Here is a 25,534-nt window from a genome sequence, read left to right as displayed (position 1 = left end):
CAACAGCTTCATCGTCTTTTTCCAGGCTCTGACAGCTTCGTTGTCTTCTTCCAGCTCCAACAGCTTCATCGTCTTCTTCCAATAGCTTCGTTGTTTTCTTCCGACATGCAGTAACTTTGTCGTCTTCTTCGAGCAGTGGGACAAGCTCCATTCTCTTCTCTGTAGTTTTCCAGCAACAGGACAAGCTCTCTGAGCTTTGTCTTCTTTGAGTTCTCTCTAGATTCGTCACAGTTAGTCACTCACAGAGACACACACAAACAATCAAGTATAAGGAGCAGCTCTATCTCAACTTTCACTTTTTCAATGGTTGATGATATGAATGTTGATAAAGATCTCATCTTTATGGTATCAACTCCAGTTCATTTTACTGTTTTTTCATAATTATTTCCAAGAAAAAAAATTAAGAAACTTTATAATGTTTGCTTCAACTGAATTAAATTTGTAAGGTTGTTTTGTAGATTCAGTATCCGTAGAGTGCGGACGTTTTCTTACATGTTGACATTGCCTCTTTTATGCTTTGTTTCTTGTAGTCTTAGATTTGGTGTAGGCTTGTTCTTTGAATCATTAATCTAGCTAAGTTCCCTTGTGTTGCTGTTTCTTTCTGCCAACTGAATTTGATATGGGGTTGGATTGTGTTTTATTTAGTTTCGGATGTTTGCTTCTTGAACAATGCAGGCGTTTTATTTAGTTTTGGATGCTTACTTTTTATTATTCTTCAATTTTTTGCTCGAAGATTGTGATGATTTATTCAAGAACTTGGTTTTTGGTTTTGGGGGAAAACTCAAATTCATTTTTCGGTCGCAGGGCATGTATCTTTGATCTACATAATTGAATAAATATGTTACATTTTTTTTAAGATAGAGATAAGAGGTTGTAAGATATTTTGATTGGATTGCTTATTTGTTTATATTTATTATCTTAGTCTTTAGTTTTAATCATTTTCACATATTTCTTTGTGTTGATGTTGCAGATGTCCAAATCCAATCCCATGGCCATTGACCATTCTAATACTGATGAGAGTCCTGAGACACCAACTAGAAGGAATCCAACTCCAAACTCATTAGGAGCCCCATAGCCTTCTACGAATCCTGATCTATGACCATGACCACCATGAGTCCCCAAACGTGTAAGTTCTAATACTCGAAAGTATACTTCTGACATGTAGGTTCACTTTACTATAAATCCTTGTGAGAATATGAATGACAGGACAACAACGTGTGATTATTATGGGAACGTGCTTGCATGTCCAAGTAAAAGTGGTACTAGTTGCCTATGGAATCACTTAAGTCGATGTAAAAAGTACCATTTAAATGTGATGGATAAGAAACAAAGGATCTTAGGCTCCGTTTGGTTCACTTTCTTGCATTTTTTAAAAAAGTTTTTTGAAAAAAGTCAAAAAAAGTTGAATTGGGCGGGTATTACGATGTAGGATTTGAAAATTAATAAAAATACCCCCTATTTTTGTTTATTTACTAAACACCCCTATAATAAAACTTTGAAAGTTAACAAAAACACCCCCAACCCACCCATTGAATAATCACAGCCGACCACCACCGCCAGAGGGTGGCCGGAGTCACCATATCGGTGCATGACTGGCTGGATCTTGTCGGTCGTGTGTCGATATAGCCTTTGTAGGCCAGATTTGCAGCTAGATCTGACCATTGACGGCCAGATCTATGGCTAGATCTGGCCATTGACGGCCAGATCTGGTCGCATTTGCTCGTCAACGACGGCCAAAGATACGGCCGTTGTTGATGGTCAACGACGACCATATGTTGACCGTCGTTGACGTTTGGTTACAGCCAATGACTAGATCTTTGGCCTTAGATCTGGCTTTTTTCAGCCATATCCACTGTGGATCTGGCCGAAAAAAGCTATCGGTGCACTACCGGCCAGATTCAGCCGGTAGTTTACCATTATATCAGATTCTGGCCAACTTCTGGCAGTGGTGGCCGGAATCTGGTATAATGTGGGTTTAAGGGTGTTTTTGCAATTTCGAAAAAAAATATTTAGGGGTATTTAATTAAATTAACAAATTTAAGGGGTTTAAAAAAAGTTGAATAATATTGGATAATATTGTGAGTTTTTTGGCATTTTACTGTTTAACTTTTTTGGGAATACTAATAATAGTATTCCCAAAAACCAACCAAAGGGAGCATTAGTTTTTCAACAGACACAATCACATGACCAATCAAGCGGTACTGCTGCCACCTCCACACAATCTTTACTTACAACTTGGAAATTCAATCCAGATAGGCTTAGATGATCTCTAGCTAGAATGATCATTGTTGATGAGTTGCCCTTTAGGCATGTAGAGCGTGAGGGGTTCTGCGATATGATGAGGAATTGACAACCTCTATTTCAAGTTCCCTCTCATATTACTGTGGCTAGAGATTGTTTTAATATTTATGTTGAGGAGAGAAATAAGTTGAAGGCCTTTTTTAGTAAGTTTAGTCAGAGAGTAAGTCTTACCATAGATACATGGACATCTTGCCAAAATCTTAACTATATGTGTTTGATGGCTCACTTCAATGATGATGATTGGAAATTACACAAAAGGATCTTAAACTTTTGTCTCATTGCTAGTCACAAAGGTTTATTGATTGGCAAGGCGATTGAGAGGTCTTTGCTTGATTGGGGTATTTCTAAGGTTTTCACCGTTACCATTGATAATGCAAGTTCTAATGATGTTGGAATGAAATATCTCCAGAATCGGTTAGAAAGTTGGAAGGGTAGTGTTTTGAATGGTGACTTTCTGTACATGAGGTGTTGTGCACATATATTGAGTCTCACTATAAAAGAGGGGTTAAAAGACATGGAGGATTCCATTTTTAGAATTCACTCTGCAGTGAGTTATGTGAGGTCTTCTCTAGTGAGATTACCAAGGTTTAAGGAGTGTGTAGAGCAAGAAAAGATTGAACAAAAAAATATTTTGGTTTTTAATGTAGAAACAAGGTGGAGCTCTACGTACTTAATGTTGGATGTGACTTTAAAATTTCAGAAAGCATTTAAGTTGTTGGAAATCCAAGATATTAAGTATAGAGATGAACTTACTAGAGGGGAAAAGTCAAGGGGTTTGCCTATGCCTAGTGATTAAGAGTATGCCCGTTACTTGTTACCTTTTTTGAAAGTTTTTTATGGTGCTACTCTTCGTGTGTCGGGCTCACTTTTTGTTATCGACAATGCATACGTGCATGAGATCTTTGCCATTGGAATGCAGATTTCAACATGGTGTAGAAGTAATGATGTTTGCTTAAGTACTATGGCTAGGAGAATAAAGGGAAAACATGATAAATATTAGTCAAATATTGATAACATCAACTTAGTGTTATTCATTGCAGTGGTGTTGGATCCTAGATTCAAGTTAGGATATATGAATTGGGTTATTAGTAATTCCTATGATGATGTTAATGCTAAACTTTTGAAGACAAAAAGTACATACAACTTTGTACTCTTTATTTGACCAATACAAGCTCATTTATGCTTCTCCAAGTGGGCAATCTAGTCAACAATCTCAACAAGCAAGTCGGGTTAATGTTGAAGATGTAAATGTTGATCTTGAAGAATTAATGTATTGTATGTACAATAAGGCAATGGCTGGACAGGATGTTACGGTGACCAAATCTGAGATGGATAAATATTTAGAGGATGAATGTGAGCAGCGTCACAAGGGCAAGATGTTTGATATCTTGAGTTGGTGGAAAGTCAATTCAAATAGATATCCAGTTCTCTCTTCAATAGCACAAGATGTGTTGGCTATGCTGGTTTCTACTGTTGCATCTGAGTCAGCGTTTAGCATTGGAGATTGTATATTAGATCCATTTCATAGCTCCTCACTCTTAGGACGGTAGAGGCTCTTATTTGTACACAAGATTGGATTTGGGCTACACGTTAACCATTCATGATTGAGGAGAGCTTGGAAGAGATAGTAGAGCTTCAATCAGGTAAAGTTTTTATTGGCAAGTGATCGGGTATACGCAACGGAGAAACACCATTTCAAAACCAATAAAAACCAATCAAATGCTTAATCCCAAATCTAGGTACAAATTATAGTGTTTATAAATTCTGCATTACAACAATATAATAAATCCAAACAAGGATTCAAAATGCTTACACACATTTGGAGGCCCCAAATATCTCTAGATTTGATTTCGCTATTCGATTCAATGTAGAAACACACTCATGCTATCCACACGAAAACAATCCGCAGAACCCTTGATTATTTTGCTAGAATAACCAAGGGCCTCAAGAATCAAAGAAACAAAACAAGAAAAAATTTTCTTTTTCACTCAAAAGTGAAGCGTGAAAGAGAGAGAGAGAGAGAGAGCTTTTGTGTGGCTAGGGGTTTTAATTGAATGAATAATTCTCTTATGTTTTTAATTTTAAGTTGCACTTATATAGTGCAACAATTAAAAATACTATTCCACTTAGGAATAGCCATGGGCTCTAACCATAGTTCACCCTTGCAACCAAACACCATTTAATTGGTATTTTAAATTTTAATTAATTATTATTACAATTAAAATCAATTAATATATATACAAGAATATATTAACATTTAATTAAATAATAATAATCCATTTAAATACACTCGCAAATATATTTAAATATAATCTCACTAATTTTAATATTGATATTAAAATTAAACACAGGCAACAACCCCTAACAAATTTAATTACACTGTGAGATTACCAAAATACCCTTTCATCCAAAAATACGAAAATACCCCTCTCATAGATTGATTCTTAAATTGTCTTCTAAGTGTGTGACCCGTAGGCTCCTTATCATATCGGCAGTGAGTAGTATCGCGATTAACTCCAATCAATTGTCTCACACACAGAAACCAAGATTGGCCCCTAGCAAGGCACAGTGGCCACCCAATAGATTCGAATTCAGCAAAATTGTAGCCTGTCAACGATATGGTTACCGTGCAATCAAATCCTTTCATCACTCGTTATCTCATCGAGGTTGAGGCACAGAAATAGTGTCAACCTCAGATATCCCCAATATCTTTGTATTCAGTTACTGGAACAATGACCAAAATAATAAATTGGATTGAGCAACAACTCAATCCCACTGTGGCCACAACTTTAGTGTCATTGCCATTTACTGCATTGCGTCGTGAGATAACTTCTCTCGTACCCGAGAGTGATAAATCCTTTGTTGATCCATCATAGTCTTGATACACTTCTCAATGCAGCCAATCGCTACCGTATTGATAGCTCTAAATATAACTACGTTAGACTAGTGTCAAACTACACCAATCAGTGCATAAGATACTCTAGTGATCTCAAGTCTAAGGATCATATCCACCACCATTCATTAGAGGATTTATTTCATAGACACTAGGGTTACCATCTATATGGAATCCTTTGGTGGGTCTGTCCAGTGAACTTGCCTTCAGTAAGCACCCATATGTCGCACCAAGTTGTCGGCAAACAACCTTGACAAGTGAGACTAGTCACTATCTTTTGACAATGTCATTCAACACTATGATAGCCTTACCATATTATATGTGTCCTTGATTAGAATAATACTAAGGCTATGAAAATTTCAGAATGGCTACCATATGTGATTATAGGGTTCTCACTATCAAGATTTGAAACACTTGATACCCTCGTCATGGTTCTACCATCCTAAGGACATATATCAATGCACGCAATTATTGATTTACATGATATAGAAGAAAATTGTCTTTTATTGATTAATAAACATTATTACAAAGAGTCAATTTTACAATACTTGATTGGCTCTATGGCACCAACTCTAACAGTTTTTGCTTTAGTTTCAATTATTAGTTATTATGTTGTCTTTATTGGATTTATTGACTGTATTTTGAATTTAACCATTATTTATATGACCTATTTTTTGTAGAATTTGAGTCTTTGGCAATGGGAAATACTACTCGTATTCATCTTGATGATTGAAGGTTTTGCAGCATTTAATTGAGGTTTGATTTCTTTAACAGTTTTGTTATTGTAAGCAACAAAAAAAAAAAAAAATGGTTTAATTTTTATTTGGGCAGAAATTGGGAGATCTACTCGTATTGACTTAATGTTGGTTTCCGCTTTCCACTTGTGGAGTTATATTTGCACAATTTCTTTTATTGTTTTCCATTGGGACTTATTTAATTATTTAGTTATTTTGTTGTTTTATTATGGACTTTTATTTTTATTTCATTTCAGACTTTTATTTGTATCAATTTTTAATGTATTATTAGTAGTAATCAATGGATATGTATGAATATTTATTTATTTTTTGGATATGTATTGTTTATGTTTACAATTTAATTTAGGAAAAATTTTAAAAAAAAATAAGTTTTATCCAAAAAAAAGGGATAACTGGTTTTTCGATTAACCGAAAAACTAGTTTTCCCCCCAAACTGGTTCGATTTTGGTTTGGGAATTCTCCCGAACAAAAAAATTGGTTCGGGTCAGAAAAGTCGGTTAACCACTTTTGAACACCCTTAGTTAGGGGTGGGAGAAATAGTCCAGAAATCGAACCGAACCGAAAATTAGGTTTTTTTGTAAATTAGTTCGGTTTGCAAAATTTTAAAAACCAAAAAATTGGGTTCGGTTTGGGATATTTCCCAAACCGGTTTTTAAAACAAGTTCTACCCTATGTATATAAGCAAAATGTGTTTTGATTTTTTTGCCTTTATGTTTTGCAATATCTCATCTCTTTACTCTTATTCTCTATTTCTCTTCTACGCCTTTAGTCTCCACACTCCAGACTAGACTCCATCTTTGCACTTCGTTAGCAACGCCACCCACACCTATTAGGCCATCGCCAAACTCAAACTCCAAACCCATCCAACACCATTTCACTGACACCCAACATCACTATTCACCACAACAACCACCCACTCACTAGCGACGACCACAGTCCACAGCTGTTGTGCTATAGTTCACAACAACCACCCATTTGTTAGTGTATGCCCTAGGAACCAACTGTATTGTCGGTTTCAGGGGCATTATATCTTGTAAATACTCTTTTGAGAATGGAAGAAAGAGTTCTGATTTCACATGTTGTTAATTGCTTCATTTATATTATTTATAATGCATGTAAAATGTTTGGATGATACGAATCTTTAAAAGATCTAATCATCAAAGCATTCCTTACATAAGTAATGTCAATTGGGCAATAACATTGCATAGTAGGCATGCTGAATGCCTTCATTGAATATCATGTGATGGTATTAGTGTGGGTGATTATAAGAGGTATATCACTAGGACATTGGCATGGACAAATAGTTAGTGAATTGTTTATCGAATATGATCGATCATGATGAATCACATGGACATTTAGAATGTTGTCAATGATACATCGTAGGATCGTACTAGTGTACCACTGATCCTTAGACCTGAGACATCATGGTTAGACTCGACATAGGATGCATATGATTCATATGGTGTATATACATGAGACTAGTCATGTTTTGTGTAAGAAGCCAGTTTGGTCATATGTTATTCATGTGCGAGGACAAATGATGGTCAAGATGGGATCCGTTGACTCGAAATGGTTTGGTCCCGAGTTCCCAAACGAATATCAATAAACATTAGAAAAAGGAAATCTCTGGCCAGAGTACAAAATAGTCATATGAAAGGAGTTTTCATGATGACACGTTCTATTATATTGGTTGATAATTTGGATAAAGATTAAGTTAAGGGTTTTGACATACCATGAACCTATACTTAATCGGGATAGACGACGGAGAGATTTTACTACATAAAAAAGGTTCATTGGAGTTTAACTTCATTGTAGCTTAGGGGTTATGGAGCATTGCTAGATGTCTACCATGATCGGTAGGAGTTTTGATCATAAAGAGTTATGACGAAACATATCGGATTGCAATATTAGGTCCATGGCTAGGTTACAGTGAACCTAAGTGGTCACACCTAAAAACCAAGTATGAGAAGAGAGAGTAATACATATCGTTAAAGGTTAACGATGTTCAGATGTAAATGTGTGCATTCGAATTTATGTATTGGTGAGAAATGATTACTCATGGGAAGCTAGCACTTACCAAGGGTAATAAGGTAATTTGGTCATTATTGGATTAGATTCAATGATGGACTAAAATATATTATTGAATTGGATTCAATAATGGGTTAAATATTAAACGGGATTATTTTATATGCCTTGATTATAAATTTGTTTAAATCAAGGATTTAATATTAAAGAGTTAATATTAAATTGAAATTGTTTCAAGGGCTTAGGATCAAGAATGATTTAATATTAAGAGTTAATATTAAATTGAAATTATTTCACGGACTTGAAAATAATATTGAATTTGTATTAAGTATTAATATAGGATTCATATTAATTCAAGGACTTGAGAACAATTTTAAAATGGTCCTTGTATATAAATAAGTGATATTTCCAAAATTTAATCTAATTTTTCATTTTGATTGAAAATCTCTCTTTTGAGCTTTCATGGTTGGCTCTCTTTTCTTTATCTTGGGGTGGACTTTACTTTGAGGATTTTCATCAAATTTGTAGAAGATCTTGAACTCCTTTTCAAGTTACAAAAGTTGTAAAGCATAAAAGGTAACAATTCCACCCTTTTAGTTTCAATAACATGTCATATGACCTTATGCCATGTTTTACACCAATTTTACCCTTTCTAAGCATGAATTCTTACACCGCTCACCCACAATCCACAGTCCATAGCATCACCACAACAACCACCCACTCACCCATTGACCCACATACCACAATCCACAGTTGCTGCGTTGCATTGGATCTGTTCCTTGAACCAGTAACAACGACAACGTCACGATAGTCAACCACAGCTCCAGTTTCCACCGCCGTTCAGATTTACAATCCTCAACTGCTCAGCTGTTTTGAATGTAAAAATTGAAGAATTTTAGAGCTGAATTTGAAAACCGGTTAACCAAACTGAATATTCGGTTCATTTACAATTGGTTTATGGTTTCGGTTTGCATTTTGTCTAAACCGAATAATCAGTTCGGTTTTCGATTTACCCTATCCGATTCAGTTAACCGGATTATCCCACCCTAATGATAGTATGTTAATAAAACCCTTATAAGCAACAGCCCACAAAAAAAGAAAAAGAAAAAATGACAACGCAAGCCCATGGATCATCCTAGTTTACACAACATATCAGTGCATTCAACATGCCCATTTAAACTATTGAGTATTCTAAATAAAATAAATTAAAAAAAAAAAAAGATTTTTCTCTCAACCGAGTTTTACACAATTACATATGAGGCGAAATCAAATTTGTTTTAAAATTTAATAAAAAAATGTATTATAAAATCCTTAAAAACTCAAATAAATCGTTTATATTTTGGTTTTATGTGGTTTTGCTAAATTTTGTTTCATTGATCTCTAAATGTTGAACCCTTCCATTGATTTGATTATTTAACTAATATCTTTGATTTTTTCAAAGTGATTATTTCCAAAGTCAAAAATTGGCCAATAAGCTTAGTGCCCACTTACTTGGATAACAGCTAATGATACGTTGACTTGATACAAAATTGTGGATTATCACCACAATGAAACCTCTTTTTCTTGAAGGTTCCCAAGTTCTTTCTATGCTTTCTATCTATTAAGAGTACCCACCTACATCTTTTAAATTCAAAGATTTTTCATCTCCCCTATTAAGAATTCTGGCAGTTTTATATTCATATTTTTAACTATAAGCAAATGGGTTCTTCTCAAAAATTTAAAAAACAAGAGTTAAAAGCAAATTTGGTGATCTGAAAAGATGTACAATAAGCATGCACTGGGCTGGGGAAATATGAAAATGTTGGCAACATTATAGCTCAACTGGTAAAAAGCCACAATTTTGAGGTCCAATCCCCACCATATATATAAAATTACAATCAAATTTGGTATCCGATTCTGTTTGGTAGTTGATTTGATAATTTGAGTAAATCAATTGTCATGCGTAATTAATTTAATTTAATAATATATAGAGTGGAGATATTAACACCCCATTAGTGGACCGAAGAAAACTCATTTTTTAAGATACCTCTTCTCAAAGTTGTAAAATTAACTCTTTCTCTCATGACACTATAAATTTAATAAATGCCTCTTCATTATATATATATCTTATGTTATTGGGATTATTTGTAAGGATTTTTTTTGTTTTATTTGTTTTTTAATTTCAATTTAATTATCTAAGGTGAAGTGAATGAAATGTTAACTATATATATATATATATATATATAGAGAGAGAGAGAGAGAGAGAGAGAGAGAGAGAGTTAACATATTATTCATTTCACTTTAGATAATTAAATTGAAATGAAAAAAAAAAAAAAAAAAAACTAAAAAAATCCTTACAAATAATCCCAATAACATAATATAATCAAACAACACAAAAAGTATATTGATTCAAATAGCTACCAATACTTTGAAGAAAAAATAACAATAAATATATATGTGAAGCTATACAAAACTTATGATTTTGTATTACTTGTAACATGTTGTATCCTATTTCAAATCTTTTTCATTCGCTAAAATATCTTTTTGTTCTTAGAATGATTTGAACAACATTAAAAATATTAAGGTTTATGTGATAATAGTAGGGTGTATAGGAAATTAAAGTCAATGTTAATAATTTAATGTAGGGATAAATTTGTCATTATAAAATGTATTCAAAAGTGAGACTTCTTTAGTTCATTAGTGGGGTATCAATAGATCCACTTTTATCAAGCTTGCTTTAAGAGCTGAGACTGTTGTAAGACTTATCTCAAGGGAAATTTGGTAGCATAAGAATCCTATGGGCTTTGAAGTAAGACTTGGCTTCATGTTCACTTTTTGAGTTTCTCTCATTCTCTCTGGTGTGTTTTTGTTTGGACCTTTGGCCCTAGTTCTTGGGCCTTTAATTCAATGAGAGTGGGGAAGTGATTTTTTAGCTTCCATATAATTAATTTTTACCCCCCATTATTAAATACACATCTTCTTAAAAATAAAAAAAATAAAAACTGTCTTTAAACCCTATTTATTACCAAAAATAGCCCTATATGCTCAGTTAGATTTATTTTCCTCAATTTCAAACTTAATAAGATTTTTTGTTTTACATCCTCCTTTCTCGGATCAAACTTAATGGTTTTTTCTTTACAATCCTTTCCCCTCAATTTACTAATTTCAATTTTGTTCTCTTCATATTCAGATTCTTCCCTTTGTGTAATTATTTTTTTCCATAGTTTTAATATTATATTTTCATCAATCAAACAAATATTTAAAATAAACAAAAGTTCTAATGATTATGAAAATTTAAAATTAGGTTATGGTTTATCTAAGATTAAATATTAAAGATTAAAGCAAAATATATAAAATAGAGTATGAATGTATTTAGAAATTATAATATTATTTATAGTAATTTAAGTTAAGGCTAAATTTGTCAAAACAAAATATAAATTTAAAAGTGGGGGTACTGATCAATTAGGTGGAGGCTAAAAATTACTTCCCATGAGAGAGTTACAGTTTTTGCCTTATGGTTTTGGTCCACCACAGTCAAAGACATTTTTCAAGTACTTAAATTTTTTATCCTTTATTTAACATACTGGTAGTTGACTTGGGGATTATATTGTAGAAAACAAATTGTATATGCCAAAAATCATAACGGGCCTTAACAGGCCCAAACATGATGCAAACACCACATGGCCCAGAGCCATGGTCCAACTCTGGTTGGGCCCATGCCAAGATCCAGTCTACAAGTCAGCCCATTCCACGAATTGCGCTATTTATCAACATGGATTATTCTTCGACCAAGGCCACTCCACGAGTGGGCCTTGTTATAAGCCCACTTGGGCCTCGGCCCATCGATCCATGGCCATTCCAAAGAACTCATAGTCCCATCAACTCCTTACATATTCATATAAGATCTTGAATCTTACATGAATCACTACTCCTAATCCAATAAAGGCAAGTAAATTAGGACTTTCTTGTTTACTTAAACTCTATTATTATGAACTCAAAGTTCTATTAAGACTCAAGCCCTTTGAGCTCCTTATATAAACAGAAGTCGGTCCTCTCATTATGGATTCAATATTCAATATCACCTACTAGCTCTTAAGAATCGTCGTCACTTTTGCTGTAGTTCTAGTCTCCGACGAGACTCCAGTAACATTTTCTCCCCTTAGCTTTTACTAAATTGCCTTTTTTCAGTCTCACTGACTTGAGCGTCAAAGTGCCTACGACAGACACCACACCGGTATCCCCCGTGAGCTTCATGTTTATTTCTTTGTGTGTGCAGGTCCAGTAGATCGTCAATGACCTCAACCTCACAAGATCAGTCCGTTCTGTAGCTGTAGATTTTCACCATCTACACAAATTAACTTATAAAAAAATAATGAAAAAGGCATTGCACAAAAACACTAGTGGTTAATGTTGTTTTTAATAACTTAAAAGGAAAAGAGTTCAAATTATTTTAGTATTATTTATGTAACACATTTTTCACGACTTTTTAGAGGCATTACTGCAAAATTTTATAAAACTAACACTTAAAATTAAAAAAATAACACTTGTTTAATTAAGCGTTATCTTTAAGTTTAGATAACAGTTTATTTTTTAAAAGAAAATATAACGCTTTTCTAATTAAGCGTAATCTTTATATTTTATGTAACACTTAATATTTAAAGCATTATCAATTTTAGAATAATTTGTTTATTTTTATAACAAAATTTTCATTAAGTTTATCATTTTAACTTTCTATAAAAACTCACATAAAAAACCCTAACAACAATTTTCTTTTTTTTTTCCTCATAAATATATAGCTTCCATCTTATTTTTCTCCCAGAACTCTACATTTTTGTTATCTCATCCTTTTGCAAAGTATTTACCAATTGATATCTATCATACACAATTGTTACTCATTCAACCCAGCTCTATTGCTTTAAAAGAGGATTCTTCGTAAAGATTTAAGGTTTTTATCTTGGGTTTTCACTCATTATAAATATTTGACGCTTGGGATTGATTGGAGTTCGATTTGTGTAATTGAATGAAGCTTGATTCATGAAATTGATTGAAGCTTTGATTTGTGTGATTGATGGAGTCAGAAACATTCTTGGTATCTTTTATATCATGGTTGACTCTATGTATGAATATTTTCAAGATTTGGAATCTATATTTGTGGATATAATATATATTAAATAGGGGAATATTATCAATTAGGGAACAAAGTTTTCAAGCTTCACTAATGGAAGGACAAGAGTTTCAAATCGTTCAATTAAGGAACAATTAACGGTTATTTACTATTAAGTTTAACGAAAAATGAAAAAAAAATTAGTTAGTTACCCTTTATTTATTATTATTTCTTTTACTTTTTTTTTTTTAAAGTGAATTTAGTTCTTAAAATTTAGTAAATTTAAATTCTAAGAAAAAAAAAAAAAAAAAAAAAAAAAAAAAAACGAAACCAAAACCAATTTTTTTAAAGGTAATAATAATAATAAAAAAAACCTAACAAATTAAACAATTGAGCGCATCCTCATGAGCTCTAGAACATTGAGCCCCATATGAGCAACCTTATCCTAAGTATCTTCATCAGTCCTTTGCAAGTTACCCTCCAAGACCGTTGTCTTTTGCAAATGCCTCTTACAGAGCTTTATTGTTTTATTCCAGAGATCCTTTCGTTTCTACTAAGACCTGTCCTTCGAAGATGAGGCCTCCTTCGTACGCAGCCCACTGATTTTCAACTTGTTATTGAGCTCCCTCAGCTTCACCTCAAGCTCGCCCCTTGTTATCCGTGATTGCTGCACTCTCTCTTGTGGTTGAAAACATCTTTGGAAAGAGGGCTGCATCGCCACTGCAACAGTATTAAATGCGCGATTAGACATTTAGCTGGAAAGACAAACCTCGCTCCTTCACGAAACAGATCTAGAGTAAGCAAATCATGCTCAACCTCCAGCCAACATTTTGGCACTCATGATCGCCATGCATAAGCTCACATCATTGTGCTTGCAAAATGAGATCGTCATATTCGTGTTCAACTCAGAAGGAAACAGCTCGTGATTGCGATCTACGGAGCGATGGCAATCCAGGCGTCACGCTCAACATCACGTGTCGAGCCTAGTTGTCCAAAACTCAAAAGCTTACCATGCTCCTCACTGCCATACTCCGCTCAGCTAGATATGGTAAGCGAGCTTCCAACATTTGGAATAACACAGGAGCTGAAAAACCAAGTTACATTCATCCCTACGACGATAACTTAGTCCGCACTAATTCTGCATTCATCCTCAATCGACTTGATGTACTTATCTTATTCGAACCCGCTCGAAGTAAGAATGAACAAGGAATTCTGAAATTCCTTCTCCTCCATTCGATAGAAACGCCGAATGATTATACACAGGGGCGGACCCAGCCCCTTGGGCCTGCCCTCACATTTAAATAAAAAAAAATTTATATAGGCTTATGTTAAAATTGTTTATATAGGCTTATAAAAAAATTCTCTCTCTCTCTCTCTCTCTCTCTCTCTATCTATCTATCTATCTATATATATATATATATATATAGAGAGAGAGAGAGAGAGAGAGAGGCATATCTTCAAATTGTAAAAAAATGGGAAATATTATACATACATTCATATTCATACAAAATTTGCTATTAATATATATATTTCATGCATATATCATATTAAAAGTTTAAAACTCTCTTCACTCTTTTTTACGTGCATCTGTTTATTATAATTTTATCTCTAAAATTCTTTATTCTCTCTTTCACTTTCTCTATGTTATTCGTTTTTAAAACTTTTGAAGACTGAAATTGTTGAAGTTTTCACTCATCAATGTATCACAATTAGCTTCGTTTTCTGTTTTCTTAGTTTTAGGTATGTGTATTACTCATTTCATTTTAGTTTATTTTAGGGTTGAATCATGCTTATTTTTTGAAGGATTTTTATTCTAACTTGATGGAAAAAGACATGGATCTTGTGAGTTTGTTTTGTGTTTAAGAGTGTTCATGCTTTCCCAAATTAAACCTCAACTATGTTTTACTGAACGTTAGTCTTCACCCTTCACCCACCATTTTTCTACATTTCAAACGTCACCGTTTAACTGGTTAAAATTATTAAAGAAATTTGAGTTATTATCTATGTTTATACTAGGAAAATTTTCCTTTTTTTTTTTATTAATTCATATTAAAAGTCAAGGCAACATTGATTTAATTTAAGTTTTGGTTGACTTTAGCTTGTGCTAGACATGATCAAAGTCATGAAGATTTATATTATAATCTTTGAAAGAAAAAAAAATCAAAAGAAAAAAAAAAAAAAGAAATAAGAAATTTGTGTAGAACATTTTTGGTGGATTGTGATTGTTGTAAACTCTTTTAATTATATTGGATTTAAGTGGATCGCTAAATTCCCGTGGTCTTTTGCTCTCTTTAATTGAAGAGATTTTTCCACGTAAAAATTTTCTTGTGTTTCGTCCTGAATTGAATGTTATTTTCAAATAATTTGCTCAATGTTTTGCTTCTCATAGATTTATTCAAGTAGTAAAGTATTGTGTTGTTGCATTATTTTTTTTTTTTTTTTTCAGATTATTGATATTATATTATTTCCTTTGTTTAAGGTTCGATGATTTTTTTAAAATTTTCACTAGTTGTTTGACAAACAATGGCGGAGCCACGGAGGCCCCCCCTCAGCAAATATTCTGGGTCTGCCACTGATTATACATGACAGCAACACAACGTTTTAAACAACGGTCCATCCAACCTGACGAGATGCTAGCAATAATCTATTCAGTTTGCACTGACATTAGACTCTATCTACTCTCTAAGCTAAAAACCCCTTAAGTTAGAGAGTGGGGGACAAACTATTCGGGCAAAAGATCGTATTGGACTCTTGACAACCTAATTACACTTGACTCCGCTTCGGAGACCATCAATAGACGACCTAGTGCCTCGGCTCAACTCTGGTTGGCCAACCTAACTTCAATTGGCCCAACATATTACACTCACAGCTCCGTGCCAGGACCTAACTCTACTTGGTTGCTTCTCAGATCCCATCGCGCAGAAGATCCACTGTACAAGTTGGTCCAATCAATGTGCTAGTAAACTCTACGAGTCCGACCACTTTGTGAGCTAGTTACTCTATAGGTCATGCCACTTTGCGATTTGGGCTACTCTACAAGTCAAGTCGCTCTATAACTTAGGTTCATTTGTGAGCTAGTCCACAAAAAGTGACTATGACCTCCCTCAAGTCTCAAGAGTCTTGAGAGGATTCTAACATCTAGGTCTCCGAATCTCATCCAAGCACTTCATAGATTCATAATCTAACAGGAGTCTAACGCACACAAGACTCTAAGTCTTATGCTAATTCTGCCAATTAACGGCATCGAAGTCCCATATAGACTCTAACTCCCAAGGACCCCAAGTCCTATAGGAATTACGATATTCTGGGATTACTCGTACAATATACGTAATTCTCCTACCAATTCTTTAATTGCTGTCCATCGTCCTAGAGCTGAGCTCCGACCACTCTACAACAATAGTCGCACCTAGCTCCATAAACACGATAATCCCTTAACTTTTATGCTTAATTTTCCATCACAACCCTTCAGACTTGAGTATAGGAGTGCCTACGACTGACACCACATTGATGTCTCCAAGTGCTTTGCGTTTACCTTCCTGACTCTCCAGGTTCAAGAAGTTGTCAGTGGATCATTCCTTACATGATCAAATCCAAAGGACTTCTGGGTAGATTTTATCGTTTACAATAGGACTAGCATTTTATATTTAAATAATTGTCTAGGCTTGTGGGAAACTAGATTTTGTTTCTTTTTTAAATATTTTTATCCCATCCTAATTAAACACTTAAATATAACAATTACCTTGTGGCGTTGAATTATTATTATATTTTCATGATTAATTACAACTATTGATGTCATTGACTTTATGTGACTAAACTTAATGTCATTAGACATTTTCATAATTAAGAATGTTGTGGCTATTACTTAATTACTCAAATGTAAACTTAAATATGACACCAAAATTATTGACCAAACATAACATAAATTATCAATTCTTTATATTTAGGAAAACTAGAATATGCATAGAAATTAATTATGCATAAGAATCCTAAATGAATTTGTACAAGTAGTAATCTCCAAAGAAAAACAACTAATAAGTTCAAAATGTCAAAAATGACTATTTAAATGAATTCAGCCTAGACGCCCAAAACGACCTTTCATTAATCAAATGACGAGCACTTCAGTCAACCTGTCTGGCTTTGTAGGTAGAGCACAAGGCTTTTAACTTGGAGGCCGTGGGTTTTAGCCCTGGGTGAGCGTGAGATCCATTTTCCCCCTTTTTTTTGAACCAGAAAATGACATGTTGTTTTGAACACTTAAAGAAAAACATCATGTTTTTCTCGATTCTAGTGGGTGACTCTTATGTGATGAAACGACATGTCATTTTCTCACAGGAAGAAAACTGACATGTCATTTTACGGCATCTTCAACTTTTAGTCGGGTCTGCAATCGGATATCAGACCCGAAAATCACTGTTTTGAAACCCAGACTAGACTAGCCAGTTCAATGGGGAACTGGCCCTAACTCCGGTATGGTCTACTATAAAACCTGGTTATAATCTAAAACCCGTTTTAGACCACTAATGGACCGGTAGAATAGTACTAAATCGTTCGTCTGATCGGTCCGGTGGGTCACTTAGGGGGTGTTTGTCTGAGCTTATGAAAATTAGCTTATAAGCAACAAGTACTTATAAGCTAATTTTAGCTTATAAGCATTTGAAATTTTAAACAATTACATGTTTGGTTAAAATATTTATAAGTAACTGATAAGTAGTTAACGTGTTTGGTAAAATATGGCTTATAGGTATATTTTATTATAAAATAACTAAAAAAAATACTACATTAAACAAGGGTATACTATAGAATTTTAAAATTAAATAAGGATAATGTGGTAATATACTTGGTCAAACTCTGCTTATAAGCGCAAAAAAAAAAAAAAAAAAAAAAAAAAGTACCTCCCTCCAACTTTTTTTTAAGCTCAACTTATAAACTCAAAAAAGTTATAAACAAACAGGTCAGCTTAATTTTAGAGTTTATAAGCTACTTTAACCAACTTATAAGCTTAGACAAACACTCCCTTAATCAGTTAATCCCTAAAAAAATCTAGTTTGAAATATTGCATCTTCATTCTTCAATCGGGCTTCTTCGCTCCTTGTATCCTTCAATCTCCAAATTCCATGTTCAATCTTCTTATTCACTTTAAAGAAGATCAAAATCGAATCCAAAATTCCAAATCCTAAATCTTTAGCCGTACTCGTGGGCGACTCCACCACCGGTATATTTCTAGGGCTTCTTTTTTCTGTCTCTTTGTCTCTTATGCATCCTAGTTGTGTGACCCTGCATATTTGTGCTTGTTAGACTTTCAATTTGTGTGCCTAATAAGTTCAAATCTGGGAAATGATGGATTGGTTGATGTGTCTTCGTAGAAACAAATGTAGAGATGCAAAGTTTCAGGACAGATGTCTGAAAATGCTAAAAAGAATGATGTATGATGGTAAAGTCATAAGGAAGAGAGCAAGAAAGGTAAAGATCAAGGAAAGAGTGTTGGGCAGGTGAAGGTGATGATTGATATACCAAGAGATGTCATTTTCTATAATGTAAAAAAAATATGCATAAAAGGGTTTGTGCTTGTGTATGTTTTCCTAATTATTTTTAAGAGTTGGGATTAATTAATTAGATAAATATAAGTTACCAGGTTTCATGACCGAAAAAAACTACTGAAAAAAAGGCTAGGGTGGTGAATTGTAGTTGCGGCGGGTAGAGTTTCCTTGAGTTTTGATCATAGAGGTGTGTTTGTTGGATTTCAAACCTACTAGATATGTTACTTTCACCAATCCAAGAACACATACCTCCAATCATAAAAATTAGATTTCAATAAGTATGATAAATCACATACACCAAATATTGTGAGAAAGATTTGAGGACTCTTTGTCTAGTCTATCCAAGACCTTAACCAATGCAAGTAGAGAAATCACAAACTATTCTTGTTAGACTAGAGACCCAAATTTTGTTATGTAAAAAAAATAAATAAATAATATAACCTGTTCTCTGAAGTCTTCTTTCCCATCAAAAGAAGAAAGGTTATAGATCGGTAATTACCAAACAACTAATATGGGTAGTTAAAAGATAACGGGCCGCATAAAAATCAATAAAAGCCGTAACTGTCACGTGTCTATATATGTATATTTACAATGAAACAAACATTATACAGTATATTTCCCATTTAATCTAGGACATAATTAATATTCCTGTTTGCCTATATATAATATGGTTTAAGTTCTCATGATCTCATGATTCTGTTCTCATATTTATTCTTAAAGGGGTATTTGGTTGGGAGTTATATGAGATAACTGAGGTAATGTCATCTTATATTACTTAATTATCACGTTTGATTGTCACGTAATATAAGATTTCGATAATCTTCCAATACCAATAGGGGACATTTGGATCATATAATGTTTTATTATAGGGGTATGTTATATTAACAAAAAGATAGATTACTTTGAAGATTATTGTGAATATTTAGAAAATGTGTTTGTTTGGTTCAAATTAATTGGTGAATAATATGTTTGGTTGGGAGGATAAATGAATGAGTATGTTATATACATTACTAAATTACCCTCCTTTTTAAATATTAATATAATATTATTTATTATTATTATTATTATTATTTGAATCATTTCTTTTAACCCTCTACATTTGAAATTTTGCTAAAACACCCCAGCTATATAAAACTTTAATTTGTAGCAAAATCACCCTCACCCACCCACCCCAAGCCATTGCCGATAGCCAACCACCATCGTCGGCAATCGATGGAATGGCGCACAACTGGCTGTATATGATCGGTTGTGCGCTAGCCAAGCCATTTTCTGGCCATTGATCACAAATCTATGGCCGTTTCACTGCCAGATCTATGGCCATTTCACAGCAAAAAATTGGCTGTGAAAGGACATTTGTGAAACGGCCAAATCTGTGGTCATTTTATGGCCACATCTTTGGCAGTGAAACGCCATAGAAATGGTTAAATCTGGTCATTTTCGACCATGGATCTGGAAAAGGCCTTACCGGTGCACGACCGGCTAGATCCTGTCAGTCGTGCACCCATAGTAATATTTTATTACTTGTAAACCAAACATCAGAATCTTGCAAAATAAATGAAGATTACCTCTGTTATCTTATATGCCCCCGATCCAAACACACCCATAGTAGTTATATTGGTAATAAATGAGGAAATCTGATTATCTTTATTTCTTAGGTATTTTAAGATTACTTGGTAATCTCTTTTTTCTTACAATTTTACCCTTTATTACTAAAATTTTAGGACAATAATACCCTTGTTTTAAAATTAATTTACATGAATCTGACTATTATATTTTTACCCCAATAAATTAACTTTTTGAACAAAATTACCCTTGAATTTAAAACAAATTGCAGCCCACCCAAGCTACCACCCCCACCCGCCTACCGTCACCAACCACCATCACTAGAGGCTAGCTGAGCTGAAATGGTTGTCGTACGTTGATTTGGCCATTTTCAGCTAAATTATGGTCGAAAATGGCCAGATCGTAGTAGATTTGGCCAAAAAACGGCTAGATCTAATCTAGTCATTTTTGGCCTAATTTGTTGATTTGGCCATTAAAGGCCATAGACGTGTGCAATTTCTAGCCAGATCTGTTATGATCTGGCCATTTTCGACCATAGATCTGGCCGAAAATGGCCATATCGGTGCACAGAGACCATTTTTGGCCAACCATGTGTCGTTGGGTTGTCGGTTGTCGACGACCGGCAGTGAGTGGGTTGGTGGGGGTGCATTCGTTGATTTTTTAAACTTTTATTATGTGTTTGTTTTTGCTAAATTTTTAAATGTAAGGGGTTATATTAATAATCTAAATAATAATATTTAATAAGAGGGTAATTCTGTAATTTAAATAACATGCTCACTAATTTATTTCTCATAATCAAACATATTAATATAACATACCTATCAGTTTATTTCAATCAATCAAACACATTGTTTTAAACATTTTCAGTAATCTTCAAGGTAATTTATCTTTTTATTAATATAACATTCTTAATAATACAACATTCTCTGAATCAAACACAATCTAAAGATCGGTTGACAAGTATTTTTTTCAATTAAGTTTTGCGTGCATGCATGGTAAGTTAAAAAGGCAAAAAAAAAAAAAAAACATAAATTTAACGTTTGTATATATGACATACCGTATAAAAACATTAAAGAAGATTAAATGTCCCATACTCCCATTAAATGTGCACCATGTGTAGGAGACAGTGGTGCTAATAATGCAACCTTACAGTTCAGCCGTCTGATCACGTTAAATGGCTAGAAATGTGCAAGATGTCCCCAATCATGGAGCGGGACCTACTTTTTGGTCCCCGCCACGACTCCTTTTGTCTTTAATAACATTTAACATGGCCTCCTTTGTTCATGCATTTCAGAATTGAGATCAATAAAAACTGATAGTTTGATTGGGGATCAGAGCCAATATTTTTAGGTGCAAGGTGAAATGTACCACGCGTGATTGCTGTGCTACTTACTTGGAAGGCAACATTACCCCCTTACCTTGACAATTTTTTTTTTATATAAAATGAATGTAACTCCGATCAATCAATCATAAAAAGTAAACATATCACATAGATTAATGCAATACTTTATGATTGTATTTGTAACTTGTTATGCCTAAAGTGCATGCAGACATCATCACCATTAATCAAGATTCAGCATTCAACTCCACCGTTCAGGATTCACCACGTGTATAGAGACAAACAAGAGATAATTGGATAATCCATAAAAAGAGGATATTTTGTACAACCATCTCTCAGAAATTTCATTTAATTTAAAGATATAAATGAAAGTTTCCAACAAATCAAAAGGAAAGAAGATCTTAACCAAATCAAGATAATTTATAAAAACACTCATTACTTTGAGTTTGGAATACTATAAATAGACAGATCCAATCCTCATAGCGGGATCGATTCCTAAAAATTCAGACACTCATTCTACAAGAAAAACAGTGAAGACATACTATTAGAAAGAGACTGACTTATCATTCTATTAGAATTTCCCGACTACTTGTAACTTGAGAGATAGCATGAGAAACTGTTCTTTTTGTAATCTTCACTAGCGATCACATAACAAAGCATAATACAAACACAGTAAACGTAAGACTTACTCATAGCATTCGAACCACTCTAAAAACTGATATTGTCAACTTGTTATTTACGCACTAACTAACAAGCAACTTAATCACAACATTATAAACATTCTCACAATCATCTTTATGTGTAATTTCTAAGTTTTTTAGTATTTTGCATGTGCGTAGTTGTTAGTGTCTAAATCACGCATCAGTAATATAAAAGTCTTTTCTCTCTCAAGAGCTATCAGAAATCAAACTATTGAGTTCTAATATGATATATATCAAACTCCCGCTGCATCCATCTTGGTCATTAACAAGAGTCTTTGATCTTTTTTATTTTATTTTATTTTATATATTTCACTTTCATTACTTCTTATTGTATATATCAATATATCATAAAAATCATCGTTTTAATTATTGGAATTGTCTTTTTTGGGACTGTTTATATCTTCTTGTGATTCTTCATAATCATATGATATAATTTCCCAACAATCTTGAAAAATGAAAAATATCTCTATGTGAGACCTCAAGTATTGATATTAGTTTCTTTCAAATAATAGAGCTTATTTGATAAGTGAAAGATGAAAAACATGTGTATATATATATGACATACCGTAAAAAAAATCCCTATGAACTTCTTTAATGTTTTCTCGTCAAAGTTACTGTAAACTCATTTTTCTCGAAACTGAGGAAACACATGCTCCACCAAAGGGCTGGCCCGGCTGCGCATCCATTATCCATAAACAAATCAACGTGACTGTCACTTTATAAAAGTGCCTTTAGCGAACGTGCTGTCTTCGTTTATTAATTTTTTTTTTCTATCTTTTCTCCTCACCAGGTTTTAGATGCGTTCATTTCCTAACAAAAACAGTCAGTAGTAGTTCTCTCCTTCATATACCCATGTAAGTTTATAAAATTCAGAAAAGAAAAATCTCATACGCAACAAATTATTAATTAAGAGTAATTTTTTTTTACTGTCTATCCATATAGTTTATGCTAAAGTCATTTAGAAGACAAAATTTTTACTTGTCAACAAATCTTTAGGTGTAAAAAGAAATGTTATCAATATAATATTAACACGAAAAACACGCAGTGACAAAGCATTCCCCGCAACAACGAGAAAGCATATATGTATATAAGTAGGTGGAATAGTTAAATATCTTTAATTTATTCTTGGGTAATGCATTACTTTTTCAGCATGAAACGTTGAGGTTCTTGTTGTCTTTGCAGAGTATAAGAGAAATTTAAGACCAATAGTGAACTTTGAAAAAAATAAGAAAAACAAGAGGGAAACTAATTTCACTACTTACCAGAAACTTGGCTTTTCCCTCTATCCTCAAATTAAGTTTAACATGGTTTATACTGTGGTAATACTAACTAAGAGATAAGAATTGTAATATCATCAATTTAGTTTAATATATTTATTTTTATAATCACCATTATATATAATAGAAAATTTATATTAAATAACCCTTTTCTTAAGTTACAGTTAAAAAAATAAATTTTTTTTTTTTTTTTTTCAGTTAAGATAATTTAGATCAACGAGTGCTGAAATTTTGAAATAAAGTTATTTACTTGAGACATTTTTAAAAATAAAATACAAAATTGAGTTATTTAATATAATTTCTCCTAATATTAACATCGAAAAAATAGTGTAACGATAATTAACCAACTTCAAAAACCTATTAGTTTTTAAAGTTATGGTTTAGATACAGGGATCCAATTGAAATGCAATATCTGAGTATACAGGAAGAAAGGAATGTGAGGTTGTCTTCCTCTTCTATTTAAATAGTTATTGCAGCTTCACACCCCATTCTATATTTATTTTTGAGTAAGGAAAAAGGATACAATTACCAGAAAAATATACCAAATTCATGCACCGATAAACATAACTCATCTTAATCGTCGATTAATTATGAATTATTTTTTAAGAAAAGATGATGATGCTAATTCTGTCATGCATGAAATTAGTAATGTTTTGCGTAACTATAACATTGTTAGTTGAGTAAATGGCCTACTAAACTATTAACTTAGCCAAAGTCTCCCATTATTGAGCAACAAACCAATTAACTTCACCTATCCAACCAGCCATGGCTTCCAAAAAAACAACACTGTCCGACAGTCTCCAACTGGCTCCAAGTTTTCGAAGATGGAACAGTCTGCCGCTCGTGGACTGGTCCACCTGAGGTCGAAATCTTGATGAAAAGTGCTCCCACCCCACGATCAATTTGTTGACGGGGTTGCTACTCGGGATATGATAATTGATTCTAACAGTGGCCTAACCGTTCGGATTTACATCCCGGAGAAGAATAGTAATGTCCTGGGAGAGAAAGCTACCCCTCATCCTTCATTTTCATGGTGGCGGCTTTTGCATTAGCCGTCCTGATTGGTACATGTACTACAACTTTTATAAACGGCTTGTGGTGTTCGGCCAAGCTGTTTTTGTCTCTGTCTACCTTCGGCTTGCACCGAGCATCGGCTCCCAGCTGCATGTGAGGACGCCTATGCTGCATTCCTCTGCTTTCTTCAGTGGCTCGAGGCGAGTCATCCGAGCCGTGGCTCGACAATTTAGGCCGATTTTCAACGAATTTTTCTCATCGGCGATAGCACTGGTGGGAATCTTGTACAGACTTAGCGGCTCGGGCTGGAGGAATGAATACGGACCGGTGAAGATAGCTGGCGGAAGCCATACACCCCGGTTTCCTGCGAGCCGACCGAGCAAGTCGTTTTTGGAATTACCGGAAACACCGTGCTGACTCGTGACATGGTAGAAGTTCATGTCTTTAGCACTTCCGATTGGTGCTACAAAAACCATCCATCACGTGTCCAATGGGCCCAAATCTACGCACGGGACGGCCTAAAGTTGCCGCCGATGCTTGTATGGTGGCGGAGATGGATATTAGAGACTCGAGTTAGAATATTGCGAAGCTATGAAGAAGCCGGTAAAGAGTGGAGATATTGATAAATATGGAATGGGACATAGTTTCTATTTCGCCATGGATATGGACCCGAGAGACAGCGGTTCAAGCCAATAAGTTAATTGAAGATATGGCAAATTTCATCATCAACCATTAGAGGGACTTTAAGTATGGATGTCTATTCTAGTAGGCAAAATAAAATCAGTTATTAGTTAATTATAATATGTCTAAAAAAATGGATCTATGAAAAAATATTTAAGATTTATATCTGCCTTCCTTCAGTGTATGATGTTGTCGTCTTATATTATAGTTTGTGTGCGTCTTTTAATCTAGAAATACCGGATTTTTTACTTCCCCTTATTCAAAATTGGTATCATTTATGAGTTAATTTAATTTAATTGTAAGCTTTAATCTTTATGTAATCTGTTGATTTTATCATTCAAAAGTGATAAGAAATTTTGCAGTAC

General features: G+C 33.8%; 1 pseudogene; it reads left to right on the top strand.

Annotated features, from left to right (window-relative positions):
• Positions 1-2,509: 2,509 nt before the first annotated feature.
• Positions 2,510-25,184, top strand: LOC116139699 (annotated as a pseudogene).
• Positions 25,185-25,534: the final 350 nt, after the last annotated feature.

This window comes from Pistacia vera, unplaced genomic scaffold (genome assembly GCF_008641045.1).
Source record: "Pistacia vera cultivar Batoury unplaced genomic scaffold, PisVer_v2 Contig1103, whole genome shotgun sequence".
NCBI classification, from domain to species: domain Eukaryota; kingdom Viridiplantae; phylum Streptophyta; class Magnoliopsida; order Sapindales; family Anacardiaceae; genus Pistacia; species Pistacia vera.
This window is presented reverse-complemented; position numbering and strand designations above follow the sequence as displayed.